The sequence below is a fragment of the Manis javanica genome, chromosome 10 (genome assembly GCF_040802235.1).
Source record: "Manis javanica isolate MJ-LG chromosome 10, MJ_LKY, whole genome shotgun sequence".
NCBI lineage: Eukaryota > Metazoa > Chordata > Mammalia > Pholidota > Manidae > Manis > Manis javanica.
In genome coordinates, this window is record NC_133165.1 from 67,070,769 (window position 1) to 67,086,844 (window position 16,076).

General features: G+C 36.5%; 1 protein-coding gene across 4 annotated transcripts in view; it reads left to right on the forward strand.

Moving 5' to 3' along the window:
- Nucleotides 1-16,076, forward strand: part of FRS2 (fibroblast growth factor receptor substrate 2) — a 147,403-nt gene that overhangs the window by 59,028 nt on the left and 72,299 nt on the right. For 3 of the 4 annotated variants that reach the window (XM_073215585.1, XM_037022608.2, XM_037022607.2), the window contains exons 2-3: nucleotides 14,890-14,980; nucleotides 15,877-15,919. The exons of the other annotated variant lie outside the window; for it this stretch is intronic. The gene's annotated coding sequence lies outside the window, so the exon portion shown is untranslated. The remainder of the gene's footprint in view (nucleotides 1-14,889; nucleotides 14,981-15,876; nucleotides 15,920-16,076) is intronic. 4 annotated transcript variants of the gene reach the window in all.

Here is a 16,076-nt window from a genome sequence, read left to right on the forward strand (position 1 = left end):
GTGTCCACCATGAGGAATTATCTTAGAGTTTGGTTGTGGGAAGAATCATCTATTACTTGCTGAAAATAATTATACCCTACCATAACCACTAAAGAAGTAATAGTGTTCTCCCCCTAGCTGGTAAAAGGAATTTAGGGAAAAAATTGTAACTCTTCTTGGTTGACTTGTATATTTGAAGTTATAGATTATCCCCTAGAAAACAAAGAGGCTTCAGTGAGCTTTATAAAAATTGTTTCATTCTTGAGGAAGTTAATGGAATTGGGTGACAGTCTCTAGGGCACATACATATGATGACAGCATCTTCAAGAAGAGGCTATCAAATACTGGAGTCTTTTGTTACTCAAGTAACAGCTCCTTGGAATACTAGCAAAGGTAAACCTGCTTTAATACCAAGCCGCTCTCTGTAGTGAATATATTATCGTGTGTTGTATTACAATTCATGAATAGCTATAAGGCCACAGACACTGTAATAATTTAGATTTGTATGTATCTCCATTATGTAAGATGTTGAAGATATACAAGAAACTGAACTTGAACTCCAGAGCCCTGGAAAATATTTACTTTAAAAAATAACAGTTATTCATGCTATGTATGAGTGTATGCAACAGGAAGAAAGGGCAGAGAGAGAAAATACTACTAAAATTTAGGGAGATTCTGTGTATGATCGTTTTAAAAAAACAATACAGACTCTGTGCTCCGCACTCTCATTTGTTAAACACAAAACAAAATAGTAACTGCCATTGGTGATGCCCCAAACATTAATTTCAAAAGCAGACCATCCATTGTCTTTATTTAGTCTTAAGGATAAGTCTGCACACAGTATTTTGTTGTCAAGAAAAAAAAAAGCACTAAAAATCCTAAGGTTTAATTAATTTTTTTTATATTAAGGTATCATTGATATACACTCTTATGAAGGTTTCACATGAAAAACATAGTGGTTACTGCATTCACCCATATTATCAAGTCCCCCTCATTGCCTATTGAGGTTAGTGTCCATCAGTGTAGTAAGATGCCACAGAGTCACTACTTGTTTTCTCTGTTCTACACTGTCTTCCCTGTGACCGCCCCCCACCCCCCCGACAATGTGTACTAATCATAATACACCTCAAACCCTTCTCCCTTCCTCCCTACCCACCCTCTCCCACCCCTCCTCTTGGTAACCACTAGTCCCTTCTTGGAGTTTGTGAGTCTGCTGCTGTTTTGTTCCTTCAGTTCTGCTTTGTTGTTATATTCCACAAATGAGAGAAATTATTTGGTATTTGTCTTTCTTTGCCTGGCTTATTTCACTGAGCATACTATCCCCCAGCTCCACCCATGGTATTGCAAATGGTAAGATTTGTTTCTTTTTTATGGCTGAATAGCATTCCGTTGTGTATATGTACCACATCTTCTTTAACCATTCATCTACTGATGGATACTTAGGTTGCTTCCATATTTTGGCTATAGTAAATAGTACTGCAATAAACATAGGGGTGCTTATGTCTCTTTGAATATGAGAACTTGTATTCTTTGTGTAAATTCCTAAGAGTGGAATTCCTGGGTCAAATGGTATTTCTGTTTTTAGTTTTCTGAGGAACCTCCATATTGCTTTCCATAATGGTTGAAGTAGCTTACATTCCCACAAGCAGTGTAGGAGGGTTCCCCTTTCTCCCCATCCTTGCCAGCATTTGTTGTTCTTAGTCTTTTGGATGTTAGCCATCCTAACTGGTGTGAGGCGATACCTCATTATGGTTTTAATATGCATTTCCCTGGTAATAAGTGATGTGGAACATCTTTATGTGTATGTTGGCCATCTGAATTTTTGGAGAAGTGTCTGTTCATATCCTTTGACCAATTTTTAATACAGTTATTTGATTTTTGGGTGTTGAGGTGTGTGAGTTCTTTTTTTTTTTTCTTTTTAACTTTTTTTAGAATTATGGTATTATTGATTTATACTCTAATGAAGGTTTCACATGAAAAAACAGTGTGGTTACTGCATTCACCCATGTTATCGTGTCCCCTGCATACCTCATTGTAGTCACAGCCCAACAGTATAGTAAGATGCCACAGACTCACTATTTGCCTTCTCTGTGCTACACTATCTTCCCCATGATCCTCCCCACACCATGTTTGCCAGTCACAATACCCCTAAATCCCCTTTTCCCTTGCTCCCTACCCACCCTCCCAAACCCCTCCCCTTTGGTAACCGTTAGTCCCTTCTTGGAATCTGTGAGTTTTGTTGCTGTTTTGTTCCTTCAGTTTTGCTTCATCGTTATACTCCACAAATGAGGGAGATCATTTGGTACTTTTCTTTCTCTGCCTGGCATATTTCACTGAGTATAATACTCTCCAGCTCCATCCATGTTGTTGCACATGGTAGGATTTGTTTTCTTCTTATGGCTGAATAGTATTCCATTGTGTATATGTACCACATCTTCTTTATCCATTCATCTACTGATGGACACTTAGGTTGCTTCCATATCTTGGCTATTGTAAATAGTGCTGCAATAAACATAGGGGTACATATGTCTTTTTGAATCTGAGAAATTATATTCTTTGGGTAAATTCCTTGGAGTGGAATTCACAGGTCAAATGATATTTCTATATTTAGTTTTTGAGGAACCTCCATATTGCTTCCACAATGATTGAACTAGCTTACATTCCCACCAGCAGTGTAGGAGGGTTCCCCTTTCTCCACATCCTCACCAGCATTTGTTGTTCTTAGTATTTTCCATACTGGCCATCCTTACTGGTGTGAGGTGATGTCTCATTATGGTTTTTATTTGCATTTCCCTGATAATTAGTGATGGGGAGCATCTTTTCACGTGCCTGTTAGCCATCTGAATTTCTTTGGAGAATTGTCTGTTCATATCATCTGCTCATTTTTTAATCAGGTTATTTGCTTTTTGGGTGTTGAGGCTTTTAAGTTCTTTGCATATTTTGGATGTTTACCTCTTACCGAGTATGTTGTTTACAAATACATTCTCCCATACTGTGTGTAGGATGCCTTTTTTGTTCTGCTGATGGTGTCCTGTGCTGTACAGAAGCTTTTTAGTTGCTATAGTCCCATGTGTTCATTTTTGCTTTTGTTTCCCTTGCCTGAGGAGATGTGTTCAGAAAAAAGTTGTACAAGTGTATATTCAAGAGATTTTTATGTGTTTTCTTCTAAGACTTTCTTCATGACTTACATTTACGTCTTTGATCCATTTTGACTGTACTTTTGTGTATGGGGTTAGACAATAGTACAGTAATCCAGTGTCATTCTCTCGCATATTAGTTGTTCACTTTTGCCAACACCAGTTGTTGAGGAGGCTGTCATTTCCAAATTGTATGTCCATGGCTCCTTTATTGTATATTAATTGACCATATATGCTTGGGTTTATATCTGGACTCTCTATTCTGTTCCACTGATTTGTGGGTCTGTTCTTGTGCCGGTAACAAATTGTCTTGATTACTGTGGCTTTGTAGTAGAGCTTGAAGTTGGGGAGCGTAATTCCCCCAGCTTTATTCTTCCTCCTCAGGATTTCTTTGGCTATTTGGGGTCTTTGGTGGTTCCATATGAATTTTAGAACTATTTGTTCTAGTTCGTTGAAGAATGCTGTTGGTATTTTGATAGGGATTGCATTAAGTTTGTAGATTGCTTTAGGCAGGATGGCCATTTTGACAATATTAATTCTTCCTATCCATGAGCGCAGGATGTGTTTCCATTTATTGGTATGTTCTTTAATTTCTCTCATGAGTGTCTTGTAGTTTTCAGGGTATAGGTCTTTCACCTCCTTGGTTAGGTTTATCCTAGGTATTTTATTCTTTTTGATGCAGTTGTGAATATAATTGTTTTCCTGATTTCTCTTTCTGCTAGTTCATCATTAGTGTATAGGAATGCAACAGATTTCTGTGTATTTTGTATCCTGCAACTTTGCTGTATTCCGATATCAGTTCTAGTAGTTTTGGAGTGGATTCTTTAGGGTTTTTTATGTGCAATATCATGTCATCTGCGACAGTGATAGTTTTGCTTCTTTTCCAGTCTGGGTGCCTTTTATTTCTTTGTGTTGTCTGATTGCCGTGGCTAGGACCTCCAGAACTATGTTAAATAAAAGTGGCAAGAGTGGGCTTCTTGTGTTGTTTCCACTCTTAAAGGAAAAGCTTTCAGCTTCTTGCTCTTAAGTATGTTGGCTTTGGGTTTTTCATATATTACCTTTTATTATATTGAGATACTTGCCTTCTATCTTGAGAGTTTTTGTCATGAATGGATGAGGAATTTTGTCCAGTACTTTTTCAGCATCTATTGAAGGTGATCATGTGGTTTTTGTCCTTCTTTTTGTCAATGTGTATGATATTAATGGATTTTTGCATATTGTACCTTCCTTGCATCCCTGGGGTAAATGCTACTTGAGCATGATGGATGATTTTTTTGATATATTTTTTAATTCAGTTTGGTAGTATTTTGTTGAGTATTTTTGCATCTATGTTCATCAGGGATATTGGTCTGTAATTTTTTGTGTGTGTGTTGTCTGCCTGGTTTTTGTATTAGAGTGATGCTGGCCCCATAGAATGAGTTTGGAAGTATTCCCTCCTGTTCTATTTTTTGGAAAAGTTTAAGGAGAATGGGTATTAGGTCTTCACTAAATGTTTGATAAAATTCCGAGGTAAATCCATCTGGCCCGGGGGTTTTGTTCTTGGGTAGTTTTTGATTACCAATTCAATTTCATTGCTGGTAATGGTCTGTTCAGATTAAATGTTTCTTCCCTGGTCAGCCTAGAGAGGTTGTATTTTTCTTGAAAGTTGTCCATCTTCTAGGTTATCCAGTTTTTTAGCATTTAATTTTTCATAGTATTCTCTCATAATTCTTTGTATTTCTGTTGTGTCCATAGTGATTTTTCCTTTCTCATTTCTGATTGTTTATGTGAGTAGACTCTCTTTTTTTCTTGGTAAGTCTGGCACGGGAGTTATTTATTTCGTTTATTTTCTCGAAGAACCAGCTCTTGCTTTCATTGATTGTTTCTATTGTTTTATTCTTCTCGATTTTATTTATTTATGCTCTGGTCTTTATTATGTCCCTCCTTCTACTGACTTTGGGCCTCATTTGTCCTTCTTTTTCTAGTTTTGTTACCTGTGAGTTTAGACTGTTCATATGGAATTGTTCTTTCCTGAGATAAGTTGGTATTGCAATATACTTGCTTCTTAGCATGGCCTTTGCTGTGTCCCACAGATTTTTGCAGTGTTGAGTTATTGTTGTCATTTGTCTCCATATATTGCTTGATCTCTGTTTTTATTTGTTCATTGATCCTTTGATTATTTAGGAGCATGTTGTTAAACCTCCATGTGTTTGTGGGCTTTTTTGTTTTCTTTTTTGTTTAATTTATTTCTAGCTTCATACCTTTGTGATCTGAGAAATTGGTTGGTAGAATTTCAGTCTTTGTGAATTTACTGAGTCTGCTTTTTGTGGCTTAGTATATGATCTGTTCTTGAAAATGTTCCATGTGCACTTGAGAAGGATGTGTATCCTGTTGCTTTTGATTGAAGTTCTCTGTAGATGTCCAATCTACATCTGTTCTAATTCATTGTTCAGTGCCTCTGTGTCGTTACTTATTTTCTGTCTGGTTGATCTGTCCTTTGGAGGGAGTGGAGTGCTGAAGTCTCCTAAAATAGCATTGCGTTCTATTTCCCCCTTCAATTCTGTTAGTATTTGTTTCACATATGTAGGTGCTCCTGTGTTGGGTGCATAGCTATTTATAATGGTTATGTCCTCTTATTGGATTGATCCCTTTATAATTATGTAATGTCCTTTGTCTCTTGTGGCTTTCTTTGTTTTGAAGTCTATTTTGTCTGATACAAGTACTGCAACTCCTGCTGTTTTCTCCCTATTAGTTGCATGAAATATTTTTTTCCATCCCTTCACTTTTTGTCTGTGTATGTTTCTGGGTTTGAAATGAGTCTCTTGTAGGCACATATAGATGGGTCTTGTGTTTTTATCCATTCCTTGACTCTATATGTCTTTTGATTGGTGTATTCAGACTATTTACTTTTAGGGTGATTATTGATATGTATGTACTTATTGCCATTGCAGGCTTTAGATTCATGGTTATCAAAGTTCAAGGGTAACTTCCTTACTATCTAACAGTCTAATTTAACTCACTTAGTATGCTTTTATAAACACAATCTAAACATTCTTTTTTTTCCTCCCTGTTCTTCCTCCTTCCTTCTTTATATATTAGGTATCATATTCTGTACTTCTTGTCTATCCCTTGACTTACTTTGGGGGTCATTGATTTGATTTTGTATCTGCTTAGTAACTAATAGGTCTACTTTCTTTACTATGGTTTTATTTCTTCTGGTGATAGCTATTTTTCCTTAGGTACACTTCCATCTATAGTAGTCACTCTAAAATACACTGTAGAGATGGTTTGTGGGAGGTAAATTCTCTCAGCTTTTGCTTATCTAGAAATTGTTCAATCCCTCCTTCAAATTTAAATGATAATCCTGTCAGGTATGGTATTCTGCTCTATTGCATTAAATATATCATGCCACTCCCCCTGGCCTATGAGATTTCAGTTGAGAAGTCTGATGATAACCTAATGGGTTTTCCTTTGTATGTGATCTTTCTTCTCTCTCTGGCTGCTTTTAATACTCTGTCTTTATCCTTGATCTTTGCCATTTTAATTACTATATGTCTTGGTGTTGTTCTCTTTGGGTCCCTTGTGTTGGGAGATCTGTGCACCTCCATGGCCTGATATACCATCTCCTTCCCAGATTGGGGAAATTTTCAGCAATTACCTCCTCAAAGACAGTTTCTATCCCTTTTTCTCTCTTCTTCTTTTTCTTCTTGTACCCCTGTAATGTGAATATTGTTCCCTTTGGATTGTTCACACAGTTTTCTCAATGTTCTTTCACTCCTAGAAATCCTTTTTTCTCTCTGTGTCTCATATTCTTTGTATTTATTTTCTCTAACTTCTGTTTCATTTACCATCTCCTCTACATCATCTAATCTGCTTTTGAATCCCTCCATTGTGTGTGTCATTTCAGAAACTTTTTTTGAATGTATCTCATTCCTGAATTCCTTCCTGAGTTCTTGAATATTTTTCTGTACATCCATTAGCATGTTTATAATTTTTATTTTGAAATCTCTTTCAGGAAGTGATAAGTTCAGTTTCACTTGGCTCTCTTTCTGGTGTTTGTAGGATTTTGGTTTGAACCAGGTTGCTTTGTTGTTTCATATTTGTATGTGGCGACCTCTAGTGCCCAGAAGCCCAACTCTCTGGACCTGGTCATCCCCTGGAGCGATAGCTGGGGTCACAGGGGCGTGGCACTGGTGCCTGTCAGGAGGAAAGAGGTCTTTTCCTGCTTCCCCGGCTGTAGTGCCTGTCTCCACTGCCAGGACCAGTGGGCCAAGCATGCAGGGAGAAGCCACTATGCTTTGCACTTGTAGCTGCTGTAGGTGGGGCAGCTCTCTGCCTGGCCTGGCACAATGGTTGGTTTGTGAGCCAGTGTCAGTCAGGAGGAAGGCGCAGCAGGTTCCATATCACTGTGGGGGCCCTCGGAGCTGCTTAGGCAGCAATGAGGATAGAGTGACTGAACCTTCTGAAAGTTCCCAACCTGTTGGGCAGAGTGCCCCTGGACAATTTTGTCCACCTGTCCGTTCACCTAAAGAGCAAGCTCTGTGCAATCCTTGCCCCTTTAGTGGCCGTCTCGCTGTTAGGCAGTCTCTCAGACTGCCTGCCTTTGTTTTGTCCCAGAGTGGCTGGTTGTGGGTATCTGTTTTCCACAAGAGCTGAAATATCAGTGTCTCCAGGTATTCTGTCTGTCTCATGTTCCCAACCCCACTAATCTCCAGAGTACCATGTAATGTAGGTTCATGCTCCCAGAGCAGATCTTCCAGGGCTGGGTGTTTAGCAGTCTTAGTCCTCCACCCCCTTCCTGCTCTGTTTCTCTTCCTCCTGCCAGCAAACTGCAATGGGGGAAGGCTTGAGTCCCTCTGGGTTATGACTTTGGTACTTTACCCTTTTCCTTTAGGTCTGGTCTTTTCCCCAGGTGTAGACTGTCTGCCACAGCTTTCTTTCCTCTTGCTCTTTCAGGATATGATGTGTTTGGTATATTTTTATATTGTATGTGGTTTTAGGAGGAGGTTTCTGTCTTACCTCTCATGCCACGATCTTTAATCCACTCTAAAAATCCTAAGGTTTTTAAAAAATAAGGTATTTACACTTGATGTCTTGGGAGAGAGTGACCTCTCCTTCCCTTTCCTTCATCTTTCTTTACCATTCAGATTTAAGATTGTGAGGAGTATTTTTTTAAGTGTTAATTTATGCTGAAAATTCCCAGGATACAATAAAGTATCTAGAATACCTAGCATATGTATTTAGGACTTTGGGAAACTTTTAAATCATCAATCTGTAGAATCTCTCCTCATAAAGCAGTACAGTGCTTAAATGGCATGTTTTTTATTCAGTGGGAATAATTTTTTCTGAAGAATTTCCACTATCTCCACATAACTGAGGACATTAGTGTAGCAAGGCCACATTTCCTGGGTAATGTGCCTGACACTTAAGTAACTGTGTTTTATTCACAATAGGTAAATTACTTTTACTGTAACTTGCTATGTGATATGTAGTGGGTGCATCTAATAATAACCAATTAAGTTTACAATTTAGAAGAAAATATTCCTACAAAATAATTTTTTGATTAATGACACATTAAAAATCAGGTTCTGTTGAGTAAAGAACAGGCCAATCAGTGTTATGTCATAGTGTTAGAAAGGACCTCAGGTGTTCACATGAGAGAAACTTCCAGAAAAGGAAAATTAGGCATCAGAACTGTAATAATTATGTTGTAAACATTAAGAAATTAATATACTTTATTGCATGTATGAATATATATATCTGCCTATATCAAGAAAGAGAAGTATTTTAAACATTGAGAAAGTACATTTTGATAAACACCTATGTACCCACTCTACTAAATCTTAACATTATTTCCCTGACTTATCAGGATATATGAATGAGCCATTAGTCAGTTAGATGTGATTCAGGTTAATCATTGAATGAATACTAATTAGTGAACTGTGGTATGTCTGCTTTACTCTTAACTCAGTTCCCTTAGGCTTAAATGTAGCATATTCTTCTGATTCACCCCTTCATGCCACAGCTTTCTTATTAATGTGTAACAGTGAACCTTCCCCTTTGTCCTTTTACCTAAAGCAACTGTGGAAGAATGGAACAAATATCTAAAATGACCCATATGCACTTACATTACTCTTACGGGGAAATGTATTTGTGACTAATAATTTTATTCCAGTTTAGTGCACATTACAATAGTGAAAAAGAAAGACTGGGATTTTGCATCCTGGAGCTCCTTCTGGTTTGGACAGGTTAGTTAACGACTCTGTGTGCTTTATTAATACCTTTCCTATAGGCGAGTTCTGAAAATTAAGAGAGTCAATGTAAATATATGGCACACAGAAGTTGCTCAGTGAAGGTTACTTGAGTATTACTAGCTTTCAAGTGGGTGAATTTGCTAAAGTCTTATTTCCAAATTTGCAGGGGCATTTCTATACAAAAATACTCGAGTTCTCTTCATGTTCTCCACTCCTAAACAAAGCGTGGTTTAAAATTAAATGTCATCATCCAACCCTTAGTGCCCCTGCTGATTGTTTTCATTGTACTCTTGGTTTATTTTGTACCTAGGGTTGGATAGGCACATAACAAGTGCTTTGTGAACCTTAAACTAAGTGAAAATAGATTGTTCAGATGAAAGGTATGTGGATAAGTCAGTTTTGGGGCAGTTCTGGGGAACACTTGCCAAAACTGGTATCTTTGTTTCAGTCTTCAGAGGCTATTAAATGTGATCACTGAGTCATACTTGCTGTTTTCTCTGTCCCCTGGCTGTCTCTCTTAAGACCCTGAAGCTTGCCAGCCACAGGATGTTTAAAAGGTGGAGTAGGCCTTAGCCCAGGGGGGGTTTGTTTATTTAAAGAAAAATAATTAAGTTCAAACATCAAAACTAGTCTAGTCATATTAGAGTTACTGAGTTCTTTTCATTCTTTCTGGTGGTCATCATGCCTAAAGATAATAGATAAAATTGGAAGTCTCCAAGTTTTCCTGAGATTACTTGGAATCTCATAATGTAATGCCAAAGAGAAGTCCCTAAAGGAGTGGGAGGCAAAGGAATGCCATTTATTTTGCTAGTTATTTTTTAATGGGACTTAATTCAAATCTTTCACCAGTCCTTTCTAGAGTTATGGATACGGATGATTTTAAAAACAACCCCCTCCCCCCCAAAAAAAACGCAAAACCAAATAGAAAAACAAACAAAAAACTCACTGTGGTTAGTTACATCTTCATTAATTCTTTGAAGTTGAGCTCATAGAATCTTTTAAAAGGGGCAATACAGTTTTATAGATGTTTAGACACAAAGATGTGGAAATTGATGACTTGTGTTTCAAATGATATCATTTCCAGAATTTATGACTTATTTCTCCTTACATATTCTCTGCCAGATAAGAAAATTTGAGGCAGATATTTTGGGCTTGCTTAGGGTACCAGGGTGTATCTCTTTTGATGAAATGGCTTGTAAAAAAACAAGTCCTAAAGGAAGTGGAGGAGGAATAAACCAGAGAGATAGATACCTGGTGTTCCAGGCAGAGGGAAAATAAGTCCAGAGACCCTGATGTAAGAACATGCATGATGAGTTTAAGGAGAGGAAAGAGGCCAGTGTGGCCAGAATGGAGTGAACAAAGGGGTAGAGTGGTAAGAGATTAGAGACATGGGGAAGGAAAATAATCAGATTATGGTCCCTTGTGGCCTTTGCAAGGACTCTGGCTTTTAGACTAGTGAGATAGACTTAGAGGGTTTAAGCAGAAGAATGACATGATTTGACTATGAAAAGGACTAACTTGACTAACTTGCTGAGGGGAACAAGCGGAGACGCTGGGGATCAGGTAGGGAACTATTGCAGTAATGCAGATGAGAAAGAAGGTGGCTTGGCCCATGCTGCTAAGAGTGAAAATGGTACTATTAGGGAATTTATATTTAATATTTTGAAACTAGAGCTCCATAGATGAACACATAATTGATAGTGATGAGTACTTTTGCACATTAATATATGATTGACCTGTTTTAATGATAAGATTAATCACTGGGTTCAAGTTTTGTCAGCCTGACTTACCCATTATTATAAAGTTTCCCATCTACCTTTTTTCCTAATGGCTTTAGCTACTACCATTGATCATTTTTGATATCTATTATTTCATTAGTGTTATAAAATGTTGATTTTCTTATCCTATCATTTCCTCCTATATTTATTATTTGGAGTCCTGTGAAAAAAGAGCTTTCACTTACTGCTTGGTTACTCTGGGATATTTTTCATATAAGAAAGCTAGGATAAATGCTTCATTCTTTTCCTCTGTCAACTTTCAGAATAATAAGGTAGTGCCCTAGCAATTTCCAGAGATGACCGTGAATTAAAAAAAAATATGTTTAATGTTTCAGTTGTTGATGGTCATTATCATTCTGGTATTCAGTGTTGTTCATTTGGGCTTAAAACATGTCTCCAAAGCCAAAACTCTAACACAAGGTATGTTCTGTGAAGCTGTCAACTTCCATCCTTATCCCTTCTACCCTGCTTTTCTCTTCACAGTAGCTGACTATTTTAAGTCCTTTTGGTTTATCCTTCCATTGCTTCTTTTTGAAAGAAGAAAAGAACAAGTCTATATTAATACTTGTATTACCCCCTCCCACACAATTTTAATAAAAAGCATTTTGTGGAATAGTAATTTAGCTATGTGAGAGATTTTTGCCTCTCAGCAGCAGTTGCACCAGTTTACTTACATTCCCAACAGGAGGGGAAATAGGGAACTGTTGGGTTCCTTGAGGGTATTCTTGAGACCTTTCAACTTTTTTTTTTATTGAAGTATTGTTGATCTGCAGTCTTACGTTGGTTTCAAACATACAGCACAGTGGTTCAACAGTTACCCATATTATTAAATCCTCACCCCTTCTAGTGCGGTTAGTATCTATCAATGTAATAAGATGTTACAGAATCATTGACTATATTCTCCATGCTGTAATGCCGTCCCTGTGACCAATTTATATTGTTATTAATGCCGTCTCTGTGACCAATTTATATTGTTATTGCGAATTATTGTGCCCCTTTATCCCCTTCACCCTCCCTCTCACCCTCCCCAAACCTTCCCCTTGGTAACCAGTAGTCACTTCTCAGTCTCTATGAGTCTAGTGCTGTTTTGTTTTTTCCATTTTCCTTTGTTTTTATACTCCACAAATAACTGAAATCATATGGTATTTGTCTTTCTCTGCCCTCTAGTTGCAAATGGTAGGATTTCCTTTCTTTTTATGGGTGAACAATAATTCCATTGTGTATATATACCACATCTTTATCCATTCATCTACTGATAGACACTTATATCTTGGCTTGGACCATATCTTGGCTATTGTAAATAGTGCAGCGATAAACATAGGGGTGCATATGTCTTTTTGAATCAGAGATTTTGTTTTCTTTGGGTAAATTTCTACGAGTGGAATTCCTGGGTCAAATGGTATTTCTATTTTTCAGCTTTTTGTGGAACCTCCATACTGCTTTCCACAGCAGTTGCACCAATTTACATTCCCACCAGCAGTGTAGGAGGGTTCCCCTTTCTCCGCATCCTTGCCAGCATTTGTTATTTCTTGTCTTTTGGATAGTGGCCATCCTAACTGGTGTGAAGTGATAATCTCATTGTAGTTTTAATTTGCATTTCCCTGATGATTAATGATGTGGAGCATCTTTTCATGTGCCTGTTGGCCATCTGAATTTTTTTATTTGGATAAGTGTCCAGGTCCTCCACCAATTTTTTTTAATTGGGTTATTTGTTTTTTTGGGTGTTGAGGAGTATGAGTTTTTTATGTATGTTGGATGTTAACTCTTTATCAGATGAGTTGTTTATGAATATATTCTCCCACATTTTGAAATGCCTTTTTGTTTTGCTGATGGTGTCCTTTGATGTACAGAATATTTTTAGTTCAATGTAGTCCCACTTGTTCTTTTGACTTTGTTTCCTTTGCCCCAGTAAATGTGTCCAGGAAAAAATTGCTCATGTTTATTCAAGAGATTTTTGCCTCTCTTTTCTTCTAAGAGTATTATGGTTTCATGACTTATATTCAGGTCTTTGATCCATTTCAAGTTGACTTTTGTGTATGGAGTTAGACAATAATGTAGTTTCATTTTTCGTACATTTAGCTGTCCAGTTTTCTCATTACCAGTTGTTGAAGAGGCTGTCTTTTCCCCATTGTGTATTCATGACTCCTTTATCATATGTTAATTGACTGTATGTGTGTGGGTTTATATTTGGGCTCTCTATTCCATTCCATTGATCTGTGGTTCTGTTCTGGTGACAGTACCAAACTGTTTTGATTACTTGTAGTTTTGTAGTAGAGCTTGAAGTTAGGGAGTGTAATCTCAGCTTTGTTCTTTCTCAGGATTGCTTTGGCTATTCAGGGTCTTTTGTGGTTCCCTACAAATTTTAGAACTATTTGTTCTAGTTGATTGAAGAATGCTGCTGGTAATTTGATAGGGATTGCATTGAATCTGTAAATTGCTTTGGGCAGGATGGCCATTTTGACAATACTAATTCATCCTATCATGAGCATGGGATAGATTTCCATTTATTAGTGTCATCTTATTTTCTCTGATGAGTGTGTTACAGTTTTTGGAGTACAGGTGTTTCACCTTCTTGGTTAGGTTTATTCCTGGGTATTTTATTCTTTTTGATGCAGTTGTAAATGAAGTTGTTTTCCTGATTTCCCTTTCTGCTAGTTTGTTGTTAGTATATAGAAATATGACAGATTTCTGTGTATTAATTTTGTATCCTGCAACTTTGTTGAATTTAGTTATTCTAATAGGTTTTGGTGGTGTCTTTCGGGTTTTCTATGTGTAACATCATGTCATCTGCAACTAGTTTACAGTTTAATTTCTTCCTTATCAATCTGGATGCCTTTTATCTCCTTATCTTGAGACCTTTCAACTTTTCACTCCTTAAAAATTTTTTCTCATATTCCTAGCTGTCTGCACAGGCACCCCGAAAGAAACTATATGTTTAAAAAAGAAAAAAAGACACCAACCACACATTGGCAGTAGTAGCGAAATTGCATATCTAGCAATTGCCCTTCTAAGAGTTTTTCCCTGAGGTTGCACTAACAAAATTACAAAGTGATTCATGCTTTTGTTCTGTTTCTTGAGGGTTGTTGGTACCATGTCTTGATTGTCTTTTGTTTATGAGCTTTGTTTATTGGGGGAGAAAACAGTGATTGTAGTTGACATTAACATCAATGGTGTATGTGTAAAAGAAATGGCATTTTGAGACTTTGCTGTTTTGAAATGCTGTCAGATGGAAGATTTTATCAATTCCAGTTAAATGATCAATTTTTTCATTCTTTTGGTGAATGTTTACTGAGCACTTACGGCGCAGTATTCATTGTCTCAGGTGCTGGAAAGATATCCATAATAAAACAGATAAAAGTCTCCTCTGGACCTTACTGTCTATATGTGTGGAGAAATAGACAAACAAGCGTAATAAATATTTACACTTCTCATCTTCCTCTCCCTTTTTTCATCCAGTCTATACATGGTATTTTTGCAATTGTAATAATTGCAATACTCTGGTAGATGAAAGGGATTGAGGACTGAAGAGGTTATAAGTTTTTATACTCAGTACGTATAACATAGCTGTTTAATTCTGGTCCTGTGGGATGATAGCCTATGTTCCACCCCTTCCACCTACCCCTCAGCCCTTTTAATGTTTTTACTAGAAGGTTGTCCTAGGACTGATTTGATAGTTCCCTCTAGTCACTAAATTTAGAAAGTTGCCTTGAAGATTTTATGTTTCATTATAATATATTCTTAATTACTACATCTTTATTTCAGAAATGACCATTAAGAAGTAGATGCCCAGATGCAAAGTGATGAAACAATTTGTCATAAAGTAAGATGCAGCTGTGGCTTTTCAACCAGATTAGTAAGTGTGGCCAAAGTTTTTTTTAACTTTATACTTATTTTATCTACTTTGAAAAAAATTTAATAAAAAATATAGTAGGCATTAAAAGGAAGTGTCAACTTGTATTTACTTTGGATTGTAGTATAAATTCTAGCAATCCAAGGTGTATGTCTGTGCTATGCCTTTTTAAGAACCATAGAGGTAATATAAAAATGTAGCTTTAGAGGGAATACATGAAAAAGAGTCATAATACCACTATCCAAATACAGCTACTCTTAATTTTTGGATATTTGTTTTCCTTACCAGTCTGTTCTACACATTTAAAAATATATATAAATTTGAGCATAGTGTTGCAGAGACTTACGCTTCTTGTATATCTTTTTAAATTAAATTTATCTCAAATGTTTCTCCCTGGGAATAAAAATGTACCTTTTACTAACAGGGTTTCTTATTGGAATAATTAAAATGTTCTGGAATTAGATGATGGTTAATGGTTGAACAACTTTGTGAAAATAGTAAAAACTGCTGAATTTTACACATTAAATGAATGAATTTTACAAGTGAATTATACCTTAAAAGTACCCTTCAGAATATGAAATCTTGGCAAGAGTAAAACCAAAAAACCAAGTACTGATGTTTTGAAATATGAAAACGTGCCACACAACATTATGTACCTAGCAAAAATGATTTCATAGTCTAGAATAATATTTTTGTAATAATAAAATATACATTTTGTCATAGCTGTTCTTATAAAAATAATAAGCTACTTTTATTGTTAGAGACTTACCTATCTCTTAAGCTTTGGTAATACCACAGTGTTCTAAAGTACTACCCTTACATTTTGTAACTTTTTATTTTCAAGGGACTTTCTGTTATGAAACTAACATTTCAACTTTTCTACCTAAAATTTTTTTTAGGATCAAAATTGTGTCTCTTTTTCTCAGAGGAGAATTCTACAAGGTAAGAAATTATTAATATAATAATAAAGCAAATGTAGTTGAATACAGGCTTAATTGCTCCATATTTTAAAAATTTCTTTCCCCATATTTATTTATCTTTTTTTGATTATTACAAGATTATCACAAATTTGTTAGACACTCCTTTACTGCCTCTGAAT